Source organism: Hemibagrus wyckioides, linkage group LG01, assembly GCF_019097595.1.
Source record: "Hemibagrus wyckioides isolate EC202008001 linkage group LG01, SWU_Hwy_1.0, whole genome shotgun sequence".
NCBI classification, from domain to species: domain Eukaryota; kingdom Metazoa; phylum Chordata; class Actinopteri; order Siluriformes; family Bagridae; genus Hemibagrus; species Hemibagrus wyckioides.
The window spans coordinates 32,610,780-32,625,640 of NC_080710.1; the positions used below are offsets into that span (position 1 = coordinate 32,610,780).

The 14,861-nt window shown below is 39.3% G+C and overlaps 1 protein-coding gene and 1 non-coding gene across 8 annotated transcripts in view; one reads left to right on the forward strand and one right to left on the reverse strand.

The window, feature by feature from the left end:
* arhgef4 (Rho guanine nucleotide exchange factor (GEF) 4) overlaps positions 1 to 14,861 on the forward strand; it is a 120,948-nt gene that overhangs the window by 14,340 nt on the left and 91,747 nt on the right. The gene's annotated exons all lie outside the window — the stretch shown is intronic.
* On the reverse strand, positions 6,373 to 6,445 carry trnar-ccg (transfer RNA arginine (anticodon CCG)). The gene has a single exon. It is a non-coding gene; the product is annotated as a tRNA-Arg (tRNA).

Below are 14,861 nucleotides of genomic sequence, written 5' to 3' on the forward strand. Positions count from 1 at the left end.
GCGAGCGTCTCGTTCTGCAGCTACACACGAACAAGAACAATGCGGGAAAAACCTCTCTTTTCTTCTCGCAGTGGGGTTGTTATTGAACGCTGGGGGCTAAAGGGGATGGGTGTAGTGAGGAACGGCGTTATAGGATAGAGGTTCTCATTTAAATGAACCCTTTTTACCTGGACACTGGACTTAGGAATGGAAATCGACGTTTTAAATCAGTGTAAAGAACTGAATGATGTTGTGTCTGTGGGTCTGATCTAAAACGACTCTATTTAGTTTCCAGTGTGTGTTAGACGTGTGTTTTTCCCTCTGCTGGAGAACCTTACACAGAATTTTACTGGTTGAAGATGAAATCTGAGCTGCTTTTTAGATGAACAAGCAACTTGGAGAACATCTCAGAGAGCAGGAATGGGTTTGAGATCAACATTTACTTTGAAGATACAAACATTTGTGTAGAGAAAATGAGCCGTTTTTGTTTTTCTGGAACTTTTCTATGAATATATCACCCCTAGTAGTCTAAAAACAGAAATCCTTCTGAAACACTCCAAATTCTTAAAGTCCTGAGTGTCTACTTTCATATGAGCTTCATATTAACCTCCACTGTGGAGTGGAACATGACCAACACACTCAATCATCTACAAAAACAGGAGGAAATTACATTTTTTGGCTATTTTTTGAACTTCAAGAGAGAGAAAGAAGTGAGGCTGGTGAGGGAACGACTGTTTTACACTGAACAAAGGAACATGCAAGATATAAGTTAGATTTAAGAAAAAAAAATTACGTATAATTTACACCAATCAGTCATAACATTCTGACCACTGACCGGTGAAGTGAATCAGACTGATGATCTCCTCATCATGGCACCTGTTAGTGGGTGGGATATATTAGGCAGCAAGTCAACATTTTGTCCTCAAAGTTGATGTTAGAAGCAGGAAAAATGGACAAGTGTAAGGATTTGAGCGAGTTTGACCAAAAGGGCCAAATTGTGATGGCTAGACCACTGGATCAGAGCATCTCCAAAACTGCAGCTCTTGTGGGGTGTTCCCGGTCTGCAGTGGTCACTTACAGGACATAAAGGATCTGCTGCTAACATCTTGGCACCAGGTACCACAGCACACCTTCAGGGATCTAGTGGAGTCCATTCCTTGATGGGTCAGGGCTGTTTTGGCAGCAAAAGAGGGACCAACACAATATTAGGCAGGTGGTCATAATGTTATGCCAGTGTACATGCAGATATTAGATGGCTATTTGCTTATGCTAAATTTCATTTAAACATGTTTACTAATGACTTTACTAATGAATGATATAGAGTGAACATGAATGAATGAAAGAAATCAAAGCAGCTTTAATTCAGTGCAGCTGCTAGAACTTCAGAGAGAACAGGAGATTGTTTTGCGAATCTTCCTCAACATTAACATAATTATGAACAGATGAAAAAAGTACAAGGTGCAGTTCTTTAGTTAAGGAATTAACATGCTTGCTGCTGTGGTGTAAGAGGAATAAATCACTCTCTGTTACGGAAGAAAAATAAACTTCTCTTTCCTCACACACTGCAGTGTCTTGCACATGGTCCGATGATTTCTATTCACATTTCTTCACAGGAATGAAAACTGGGGCAGAGTCCAGTATGGAGCTGAGCACATGAGGCTCTAAAGCACAACACGTCTTGGATCTTTTCCATTTCTGTCATTTGAACTTTCCGTGATTTCTGTTATTCTGCACCAGACTTTTTTTTAGGAAGTAATCTAACGCTGATCAGCAAGTTTGAGGGCCAAATTAGGTGTGTTTATGCGAGCAGGTTTTTTATTTAATCAGAGACAGAATCGCTGAGCTGGAGAACTAAATAAGGAGCAGAGGAAGAGAGAGAGAGAGAGAGACAGTGAAAAAAAATAATGTGTCCTAGTTTATAGCTCACTCAGTCCAGTGAAACAGAGGAATGTGATTCATTTGCTATTGTCTTCAGTGGCTCTGACTCTGAATGTGTGTGTGTGTGTTGTAGTGTGTGTGTGTTAGTGTGTTGTAGTGTGTATGGGGGGGATGAGTTTATGGCTCACTGCGTCCTAACACACACACATTGAAATCAGAGAAGAGAACAACAAAAATCAGAGCAGAGAGAAACAACAGGTCTGTTGGCTAACCGAGCATTAGCGCTGGAGTCGTGTCTCGCTCAGACCACACAGGAACGGACGAGTGGAGAACGGACGAGTGTCACATCACATCAGCGCAGCAGTGGTATTACTATAACAATACAATACAGAGCATTTAAAGAAAAATACACACGGTGAAGTCTCGTGTATTTATGCAGCAGATATGAAGACGAAAAGTGCAGCAGAAAAAAGTTAAATTAATTAATTAATTTATTTATTTGCCTGTTTGTTTGTTTGTTTGTTTGTTTATTAAAAATGGATTTATTTATCTATTAAAACAGGACAGAACAGACATAACAAAAGTTAAAAATGACTTTAATTTAAATTTAAATTTATTACATTTATTCAGCTTTATTTATTATAAATTCAGTAAAAACAAACAAACAAACAAACAAATAAATAAATAAGACTTTTTTTTCTGAACACAAATAAAGTGCAGCAGAAAAAAAAGGTTTATTTATTTATTTAGCTATTAGCCTGTTTGTTTGTTTATTAAAACTGCATATCTATTAAAACAGGACAAAAAAATGTAAAAAAATTACTTTTATTTATATTTTCAGCTTTATTTGCAAAATAGGTAAAAAATAAATGCAGTAAAATGCAGTGTGTATTATTATGATTATTGTTATTACTTTTTAAAATTATTATTATTATTATTATTATTATTATTATTTTGTATTATTATTATTGAATTAGTAATCAAATAATAATAATTTAATTGTACAGCCTGAAAACTTAAAAAAAAGTAATTAGATGGTATCAACTGTAATAAACCATAAAAAAGATAAAAAAAATATAAAAAAAAAAATAATAATAATAATAATAATAATAATAATAATAATAATAATAATAAAGTCACATTGTATGGAAAGTCATTATATTGAGGAATAAATTATTTCTGAAGTTTTTCAATATTTCCATCAATCTCTATGTTTTTTTCCCTTTTCTTTATTTTAAAAACAAAACAAAATGAAACAAACCTATTTATTTATTTATGTATTTATTTATTCATTTATTATATTTTCACTAGAGTTTCTAAGTAAATGCTGCAAACACTGCATCAGAACTCCTTTAAAGGTTTTAGGATTTTTAAAGGTTCTCAGTTTCCTAATCAGACTTTATTCCAAACCTGTTCTCAACACTCTGCATCAGACAGGAACACACTGAAGAACCCTTTATGGTACTAGATCAGAGAAAGCATTCATAACACACTGTGTTTGAGGATGTGTTTCTGGATCAGATGTGAAGTGTGTTGAGGAACATGTTCTCCTGGTGCCTTTCCCTCAGTCTGCTGCTTAACTAACACGTCTCTTCATTAGTCATTCCCTCTCGAAAAGAAACAAAAGCTTCGTGCTAAGTAGCACTCACGGAGCCAGGAGGTTTTTTTTTTTTTTTTTTATCACTTCACAGAAAAACGGCCATGTCGAGAAAAGCCGAGGAGGAAGCCGAAGGAACGGCCTCGTTCTGGATGCAAATCAGTGAACGGACGTGTAATTGCTTGGCTGTGTGGAGGGGTTACTGTGGAGACGACGAGAGCCCCGAGCTTTTAGAGGAGCAGGCTTTTCTCACAGACCTCCCGCACAGCCATGGCGCCTTCATCCATCCTCCCTCCTTTCTTTAAAGCAGAGTACAGTGCTGCCTTTCATCCGCACCATTCAAACTCTGGGTGAAAGGAAGAGAAAGTGTTGCAGTGGAGGAAGAGAGTTTTACTTCTTCGTTTAGCCCTGCTGTAGTGTTTTTCCTGCTTGTAACACTTGACTTACTTCATGAAGGGCTCGATGAGGACCAGATAAACTGAAGAACATCTGGAAAACACCAAAATGCTGAAAAAAATAATTTCCTGTTTTTGCTGTTTTGAAGCGGACTGTTTCCCTGTAACATCAAGGCATGTTACTTAGCTTTTTATTCCGCTTAAATCACAGGAGTTTACCAACATTGTGCTTTTTCCCCGTTTATAGTTAGACATAACTCTGTGGAACCTACACAGAACAATTTGCTGTTATTGCTGATGTTAAAGCAGCTGTAAACACTCATTCCCTCACCAGCATCTCTCTTTATTCTCATTCTTAAAATTAATAAGACAAAAGAAATGCAGCTTTTCATGTTACTGACACTGGAGAAAACTTCACCATATCAACGATTACACACCTTATTTATTTGTATACGTGAAGCATCCGCTGTACATGTCCCTGTGAATGATCTGTTACTATAGAAACAATAACATACACTATATTGCCAAAAGTATTGGGACACCCCTCCAAATCAGTGACTTCAGGTGTTGTTTTTCAGGGTTTGGGCTCGGCCCCTTAGTTCCAGTGAAAGGAACTCTTAATGCTTCAGCTTCATACCAAGACATTTTGGACAATTTCATGCTCTTTGTGGGAACAGTTTGGGGATGACCCCTTCCTGTTCCAACATGACTGCACACCAGTGACCAAAGCAAGGTCCAAGACATGGATGAGTGAGTTTGGTGTGGAGGAACTTGACTGTCCTGCACAGAGTCCTGACCTCAACCCCATAGAACACCTTTGGGATGAATTAGAGTGGAGACTGTGAGCCAGAGCTTCTCGTCCAACATCAGTTGCCTGACCTCACAAATGTTCTTCTAGAGGAATGGTCAAAAATTCGTTAAAAAAAATAGAATAGAATAGAATAGAATAGAATAGAATAGAATAGATGTTTATTGTCATTGTACCATGTTACATGTACAATGAAATTTAAAAGTGTTAATCAGTCAAAAAGTGCAGCAGTCATACAAATATTCAACCTTCAACAATTTAAAAATACTAATTAGTATTAAAAAAAGGAAATGGTCTAAAAAACCTAACTAAAAAAAGTTAAAACAGCCTGAGCCACATACAAGCATACATTTCTCACCTATTGAACATTCCCATGTAAACAGTGTTTTAGAATGTTGAGTGCAGTTATGAGTTTAGATTTTGATTCAGGTTTAGATCTAACATTATAATTAGAGTTAGGGTACTTTTATAAAAGTAAAATTTTAAGGTTGAGAGTTAATGGGGATTATGATTGAGGTTGAATTTAGATTAATTTCAATTCAATTCTATTTTGTTTGTGTAGTGCTTTGTACACCGGACATTGTCTTAAAGCAGAGTTACAGAAATATAATGTATAAAATATAATAACAGATTAAATTTAGGCTTAGGATTAATCCTACATTTAGTATTTGAGGATTAGATGATCTCACTCCCTCATTTACAATGAGTTTCTATTAACTGTCTTGCCTTCTAATTTCTTCTGTCTTCTTGTCTATCACTAATCTTTATCAATTTAAGTGATTTCCTCTGCACTCCATCCATCTAGATCATATACTTTACAGCTAAATAAGTAAAATGATGAATGGAAGGGATGAAGGGGATTAAAAGAAGTGCACAGTCTCCTCCTGCTGTAGCAGGATCGTGAGTCAGGGAGCTGCATTAGAAGTTGGTATGTTTGTACATCTGGTTAGAAATTCTTCTCATTTTTTGTTGGTTTGCAAATCGCGATTGTTCATAATTATCTTTGGTTCAGATATATAGAACATTTTGAACTTGTTCTGCGATAATGGCTGGAATTTTGCTACATAAAAAGTTTCCACATTTGTGAAAACCGTCATGGGATTATAACCTCTTCGTGTTAAGACACAATATTGACATAAACTGTATTGTTAAGGAGTGTGTACATGGGCTGGAGATGAAGGAATCCAGTGTTATGTAAATCTACAACATATATATACAACCATGTGCAGTGCTGTGGCACAGAATATTTTCAGATAGATCACAGGAAACTTTTAGTCTTGAATGTAAAGCCTGGCTGTTTAAGCACACAGTTCTCCGGTCTGTAAACTACAGGCCAGGATCACAGGAAGCAGATCTAAAGCCATACATTCTGCTTAAACATCTGCAGGGGCATTTTTCAGCTAATAAAGACCATTCGATAAGGTCTTATTTTTTGGAGTGGGAGTGCTGGAGTGGGTTTCTCACGCTCTCAGGGTTGGACTTCTCATGAGAGCGAGATGCTGCCAAAAATCTCCACCGTTAGCTGAAAGAACACAGTATGAAACATCAACACATTGTAATGGAGCTCAGAATGAACATTACTGCATTAAATTGATTTGTTTATCTAACACTGCTTAACCATGAGAGGGAATACAGTCCAAAGATGGCAAAGGTTGGAAGTCTTGATCAAAGATCCAACAGAAGATGGTAGATTTAAACAGTCCTTTAAACACAAGCGACCCAGGTGGGACTCGAACCCACAATCCCCAGCTCCGGAGGCTGATGCCTTATCCATTAGGCCACTGGGCCACATAGCATGATAATGTGATGCACTATTATAATAATTTCAATTTAAATGTATTTTCGTATAGCACTTTTAACAAAGAGAGAAACAACATGAGAAACAACATAAGAAAACAACAAACATATAAACAGACAAACAGTCCTAAATGTTAATATAGTACAGGAGGAGTGCCACCAAAGGTTAAAATCTGAACAAATCAAGTATACCTTGGTGAGAAATTAAAGGGATTGAGAGTTTTGGTTGGAGCAGAGCACAGGGTCAGCCATGATGCAGGAGCAAGGTGGGTTGAGATCCTTGCTCAAGGGCCCAACGGTGGCAGCTTGGTAGTGCTAGGGCTTGAACCCTGACCTCCCGATCAACAACCCAGAGCCGTAAACACTTGAGCCACCACCGCCCCTAGCACTGCTGTGCCCTGTGATAGACTGGTATCTTATCCAGGTTGCCTCCTGCCCCTTGTGTCTTCAGTCCCCTGGGATGGGCTCCAGGTTCCCTGTGACCTTGACTAGGAAAAATGAATCAAAAAAATGGATGGATGGATGGATGATAAAATAAATAAATTCAATTTATTGCAGAACCAGGCATTCAAAATGTCTCTAACATTTATCCCTAATGGGCAAGCCTGAGGCAACAATAAATAAATGCCTCCTACAGTGTTATAGAGTGACTGGTTCTCTCTTTCTTTCAAGTGCTCTGAGTAATTAGGAAATCCTTGAATGGCTGTAAAACCATCACTGTGGTCAACAGAATGCTGGTACCCCAGATGACGGATCACCAGGTGCCTGTTGTTATCACACTCCATCAGGAGCCATTGTGTGTATGGAAACCAGATACATACAGGATCATCTGGATCATTATTTGTCAAGTAGGGCAAGCCGGCAAGCTAGTGGGATGTGTAGTGTTTGAGCTGTGAGATGATGGGATGTGTTAGATTTCCAACAGGAGCTATTTTATCTACCTTATTGAATCTGGCATTAGCTGGTACTCGTAACCCTGAGCAGAGTTTAATGGTGATGTAAGATATTATCTTAAGGCTGTCTTTGGACTGGACTCATTTTACATGCAGAGGTGTGGTAATTTAATCATTCCTGCATTGTCAGTGGGAATTTAATCCCCTTTGATTCCTGTCTTGTCAGTCATTTTTGATGGACTTTACATGCACATGTATTGTAGGATTACACCATATTTAACCCTTTATATAACAAACAGTAGAAATAACCCCAGGTACTGTATATTTCAACTGACAGAACCGGAATTGTTGGAATATTCCATTGTGTTATATCCTGTGGGAATTTTTTTTCCTCAGTAGAAACACAAACACTCTGAACCTCCCAAAAAACCAAGCAATGGTTCTGAAGGTTAATGAGTTAATGGGTTGCTAATACAGGTACAGTCTTCAGTCATGTCAAAGTCATGTGATCTACTAATGATCAAAACATTTAAATCCCTTGCCCCCAAATACAAGAACAAAGAAGAAAAGAATCTGTGTGTATCGAAATGATTTGTCTACACTATGCACCTTCATTAGTGTTATGAGCATATGGACATCATAAAGACATGTCCCTCTCTGTAGCACCAGTCCATCCAAATAGTACATAAAAGAAATAAAAAGCCAGTTCCTTCCCACAAGATTCTCTCCAACAACTCCCACCAGCAAGAATGTAAAAAATTAGGAGTCAAGAATGAAGCCTTGGATTAGGGTTAGGGTTACATTTCATTCTGACGACATCATTTTGGCCCATGGTTTCTTCATCAGGATTTCTCTCATCATGAGTCATTGAGAAGGTTTATCATAAACTTTAGCAATATCTGTACGGCTAACATGTGGGAGACCTCTTCAAACTCTTTCACTTGCTCTTAGATCATTTTGTAAAAGATACTTAAATATTCAGGACAAAGCCTCCTGGTGGTCCAGCGGCAGGATCCCGTGCTCTTATTGCCCAGGTTCGATTCCTATAGCTCTCAGTGCTGGATTGAAAGGGAGGGTTGCATCAGGAAGGGTACCTGGCATAAAACCTATGCCAATTCAAAATGTGCGGACCAGATGATCAGCTGTGGCGACCCCGAACAGGGAGCAGCCGAAAGACATGAGCTCAAGTGATTAAGTCTCTGGATTGTTGAACAGAAGATCAGGGTTCAAGCCCCAGGGTGTCACCATCGGGTGGTGGTGGATCAAATGGTTAAGGTGCTGGGTCGATGACTGGAAGATTAGGGGTTCAATCCCCAGCACTGCCAAGTTGCCGCTGTTGAGCCCTTGAGCAAGGCCCTTAACCCTCTCTGCTCTGGGGGTGCTGCATCATGGCTGACCCTGTGCTCTGACACCCAACCCTCCAAGGATGGGATATATAAAAAAAAAAAAAAAAAAATTTACTGTGCAGTAATATATGTTACAAATAAAGTTTAAAATTTATCCCCCAAGCAGTCAGGCTCAAGGCTCCATTGTGTTATATTACTGTCTTACTGCAGGTAGTGTTGTTCCCTCAAAGTTCCAGGTTCCTGGTCTGATCCTGAACTCGGATTGTTGATGATTTACATGTTCATACTGTTCCAGTTGTTTGGAAACAAGTTGTTATACTGAGCATGTATTACTGTCAGCCCATTTAACAGCTCTGTGTTTGTATTGGACTCTAGCCCACTAAAGTCGCTTGGGATAAAACTATCTGCAAGATAAATGTAAATAGCACTTAACCCATGTTAAATCTCTGTTGTATTAAAAACAAACAATTAACTGTGGTCCAGATCTTTTTCATACTGAGAGAAAACAGTCTAATCTTCAGTAGTTGTTATTATATCATGAAGCATTTCAACATTCATAGATCAAAGTTCTTTGGGATTATTTTCTTTCTTCATGTCTGGCATAAGATGTCTTTTCCGATGAGAATGTGCATGCTGTCTTTGCCCAGACATTTTCATTGTCCTGGCTATTCTTATAAAAAACTATTATAAATGCTAAGAACTCAAGGAATTTCTGATCTTATCAAATATCACTCTCTCAACATCTGTAAAGCAGTGAGAAGTTTGTGTTGGTTTTAGGTCTCTACAGGATGTCTGCTATTTGCAATTTATTAAAATTCACATTAACATTAAATTTGGAAGTCGGTTTCTGAAAGCTGTTGAAAACTGAGTTTGCTCTATGGTTTGTACCATTGATTGCATTTCAGAAGCAGTGTGAGATGATAATACTGTGGATTGGGATGAAATGCATAGCATAGATTGGACCATTTATTTATGTAATATTTATTTTTCTTTGCATATTTTGATAGTTTTCACAGAATAATATATATACACACACAAGATTTAACCCAGGCTTAGCATCTTGGATCTGTAGCAGTTTATAGAGGATATAGGGACCTTTCTAAAGGGCCTACTTGGTTAAACACAAGTTTTTAACATGTGGCAGAAGTTAAGTCAGTAGTTTACTACTGAGGAACATTCATGGTTTTAACCTTTTAGAATTAAGTTAACATAATAAAGATCTATTTAGAGATATAGGCTTGTACACTATGCCCTAGTCAAATCAAGGAAACATCCATGTAAGAGAGTCTGGTTCTGCTGTTCCCCTACTGAACATTGTCTACAGTATTGCCTGGTTCTAGTGTTCACTAATGAAAAAGGTCTATATAATTGCCAGGTTTTGGTGTTCCATACTAAGAAGGTCTATATAATTACTAGGTTCTACCACGTTGTACTTTAATGAAGAGGAACAGGGTCTATCTAATTCCCAGGTTCAGGTGTACTATAATGAACAGGAAGAGGGTCTATCTAATTCCCAGGTTCTCATGTTCCCTTATGAATAGTGTCTCTATAATTCCGAAGATGAACAGTGAACTCTGTCTATATAATTGCTAGGTTCTTGCATTCCCTAATAAACAGGGTCTATATAACACCAGGTTCTGGTGTTCCCTAATTAACAGAGTCTATATAATTGGCAGGTTCTGGTGTTCCCCAATGAACGGGGTCTATACAGTTGCTAGGTTCTGCTGTTCCCTAATGAACAGTGTGTACTCGAACCTAGTCTTGAGTAGTATCATCTTTTGCTGTTGCCTACTGAACTGGGTTCAGAGCAGTGTCTGTTTTTTGTCTCCTACTGATTGGGGTTCAGATAAGTGGCTGGATCTGCTGGTCACTACTGATCAGGATCAAAAGCAGGGCCCGGTTCTGCTGATCCCTACTGATCAGGCCAAAGCAGGGCCTGGTTCTGCTGTTTCCTAATGATACAGGTCAAAAGCAGTCACTGGTTCTGTTGTTTCCTACTGATCTGGGTCAAAAGCACTGCCTGGTTTTGCTGATTACAACTGATCATTGTCAAAAGCAGGCAATGGTTCTGCTGTTTCCTACTGATACAGGTCAAAAGCAGTCACTGGTTCTGTTGTTTCCTACTGATCTGGGTCAAAAGCAGGGCCTGGTTCTGCTGTTTCTTTATGATCAGGGTTAAAAGCATTGCCTGGTTCTGTTGATCACTACTGATCAGGGTCAAAAGCACTGCCTGGTTCTGCTGATCCCTACTGATCAGGTCAAAAGCAGGCACTGGTTCTGCTGTTTTCTACTAATCAGGGTCAAAAACAGTGCCTGGTTCTGCTGATGACTACTGATCAGGTTCAAAAGCACTGCCTGGTTCTGCTGATTACTACTGATCAAGGTGAAAAGCAGGCAATGGTTCTGCTGTTTCCTACTGATCAGGGTCAAAAGCACTGCCTGGTTTCACCTTTTTCCTACTGATCAGGGTAAAAGCAATGCCTGGTTCTGCTGTTTCCTACTGATCAGGGTCAGAAGCAGTAGCTGAATCTGCTGTTTCCTAATGATCAGGGTCAAAAGCAGGGCCTGGTTCTGCTGATCACTACTGATCAGAGTCAAAAGCAGGGCCTGGTTCTGCTGATCACTACTGATCAGAGTCAAAAGCAGGGCCTGGTTCTGCTGGTCTCTACTGATAAGGGTCAAAAGCAGTGCCTGATTCTGCTGTTTCCTGGTGATCAGGGTCAAAAGCAGTGTCTGGTTTTGCCTTTTTCATACTGATCAGGGTCAAAAACAGCACCTGGTTCTGCTGTTCCACAGTGAACAGGGCATCAAAGACAGGTTCTGCTGCCCCCTACTCAGACAGCTTTATTAAGCAGATTAAGCTTTTCCCTATAGTACATAGTCTATAGCAATGTGTGGACATGCTGTTCCTCAGTGAAGGTCTACAGGAGAGTCTGGTTCTGCTGCCCATTACTAAACAAGGTCAATAGCAGTGCCTTTATGACTTTATGGGGCAGTAAAATCAGGAAACTAATAGAAAAAATGAGCATAACCAATAATATCAAGAGTAAATAAATTTAATCAGACCTCTATCCTTTGTTATTTAGACTGATAGAGCTTTTGTTGATAAGGTACTGCATTATACTGTTTGTATTTTATATGAGACTGAGTTAGCAGTACAGATAGAAAAGTAAGTAAAAGGAGAGAAAGAAAGAGAGCAGCCAAGCTGATTCATTGCCAGCATTCTGTACAGGCCTCGGGTAATAACTCAAGGCTTTTTTTGTCTCCTCTTTGGGAAACGAGATCTTGATTGTTCGTTTGTAATGGTTGAGTAATTTCCTCAAAATATAACAAGAAGAACCACATGCCATTATAGAATACATAATGCCCATGCTACTAGTCTGGATTAAGTCACTGAAGGGCTTTTATATTGGGGAACAGCTTGGTTCTACAACCTGTAGCAACTTGTCAGTCATTTTCTATGTGCAGATAACTTCAAAAAGCTGATTCTTGGAGGATAACAAGACAGGGCCTGTGGGTTAGTTTGCTTCTCTCCTGTGACCACCATATTCCAATCATCGTCCCAGCATTTGCGATCAGACTCCTAGTTAGCGACGTCTTCTTTCCCACAGGAAACAAAATCTCAGTGCCACTACATAAAGAAAGGCTGTGTAAAGAACCTGTAAAGAAGTCGGCCACAAAGCAGCAGTTGGCATTGATTCCTCTCTTCTTTTGTACTTGTAATCACCAGAAGGCAAGACAAACCTGCAGACCGGCACATCCCTCTGAAGTGCACACAAAAGAGCCGTGCTTGTTTATAATCACCCTTATGAATGAGGATAACCTCTTCTCTGTGCACTCGCACGAAAGAGTCGTGGCATGTGTAACAAAAAAGTTGTAGTTCTCCTCCCTCAGGGGAAAATGACCTCAGCTAGCATCACTTATCATTGCCTATGGCTTCCACGAGCATCAACAACAGCTTACGAGCTTCATCACAGGGAATCACGTGAATACTGCAGCTCCAGGCACAGTTCTCTATAAATACAGTTTTCCTCTGTTTATAAACAAGAGAATTCTGGGAATTCAAGATTACAGGTTACAGGTTACAGATTAGCAGGAAATGGAATCAGTATAACAGGACTACTCCATCAGTGCTGCTGAGTTCTGGATTCTGATTGGTCAGAAAGTGTTGATTAATTCTCTCTAACAGTAGCTCAAGTTTATATCAATGCACTCGCTCTGATACCTTATCATTTCTATTGTAACAGCTCATTCACAAGGATGTGTACAGCACACACTTTAAAAAAAATGATTAAAAAATGAGTTATGGAAGGAGTGTCAGTGCTTTGTAACAGTCAGAGGCAAAGCTTTCACTTTGTGGCTTCTCTTAATAACTTTAAGCAAGACTTGTTCTTTAGGTCTCATGCTGTTGTAGGAAAGTGATCGGCTTTGGGATGGTTAACAGCGGTTATTTTCCTGTAACAGCATAGATTGTGAAGTGTTTTCTCATGTGTTTAGCACCATTTATAATCTTCATGACTTGAAAGGGTTGATGGTCGTAAAACAGGAATGCCCAAACAACACACCAGAACTTAATGTCCAGGGTATAAAACAAACAGGCGAGAGAGGAACTAAATCCAGTGCACAGTTGGACCAATAAAAAACAATTCAGGAATGAAGAGGAAAAAAATGAGAAGGTAACACAACATGATGAAAAGACACTTCAGCAAGATCGAGGACAATAAACATGAATGAAAGGACAGCGTGTATGTGTGAGCACAGCAGATTCTAAATCAGTCAAGTGGAAAGAAGTAAATGATAAAGTACGTTATTTCTGCCTCATGTCCTTCCTCTGTTCTGCACTTGCACTCTCCAAACATCACGATGGCATCAAGGTACAAAGATTACTATCACCAAATATAGAGCAAGCTGGACACTGACCATTCTGTCCATTAATAAAGATCAGATCATAATCAGATATCTAGATCAGACATGAGATGTGTATGTGTTAGCAGAGCTCTTTGAGAGTTCACTGAACCCCATCATGTGTTAAAATAACCAGAGTGATGACTAAACAGATGGCTGTTTTTAACCGAGCGGAAACACCTTGTCGGCTAAAGGGTTGTTTTCAGCTGACATGGTCGTCCTGTGAGAGATGATGTACTGCTCATGCTCATCTACACCTCTGCTAATATTCAGCATCAACAGCAGGCTGAAATCCTGCTCTGCTGTTACATTTACAGCTACATTTCTGGTATTTGGCTGGCACTCTTGTCCAGTACAATGTACAAGGGTGCTTTGAAGTCTCTATCAATGAATACGTTGGTTCAGTAGATCACAGATTTAGGATACCATCAGCCTAAAAACTTTGTTGGGAGTTGGGTTTTGTACATACAACATACAGCAATGCATAAAACAAACAGGGAAAATAAGAGCTAAGTGTTCTTTTTAAGAGTTTAAGTGCTTCAGAAAAAGGTAGGTACATCTGGGGAAAGTTCATTCCACCACTTCGGTGCCAGAACAGAGAAGAGTCTAGAGGTACACCTACCTTTTACCCTGAGAGATGGTGGGACCAGTCGAGCAGTGCTAGTAGATCTGATGGAGCGTAGTGCAGTGTGAGGAGTAATAAGATCTTTGAGGTCAGATGGTGCTGGTCCATTCTTAGCTTTAGAACTGAGGGCATGAAACCTTTTTAGGCTAGCATCAGTGTTTTGAATCTGATGCAGCTACCGGAAGCCAGTGGAGGGAACACAGCAGTGGGGTAGTGTGGAAGAACTTAGGCACGTTGAAAACAAGTTGTGCAGCAGCATTTTGGATCATTTGCAGTGGACGAATTGCATTCAGAGGAAGACCTGCCAGTATAGAGTTGCAGTAGTCCAGTCTCAAAATGACAAGACTGAACAAGTACCTGAGCAGCCTTTGTGGATAGAAATGGCTAAATCCTTTTGATGTTTTACAGAAGAAACTGACATGAGTGTGTGACATTAGCAACATGGGAGGAAAAGGACAATTGATTGTCCACGGTTACCCCAAGGTGAGCGATGGCTGAAAGGGAGATCATGCTGATGAGTAAAGCAGCTTTAAACCAGCGAGTGTGGACCAGTGGACAAGATCAGATCAGTGACCAAACTGAAATCATGAAGCATTGAGTTCTGGTGGAATCAGATCGACTGTGTTATTTCACAATGA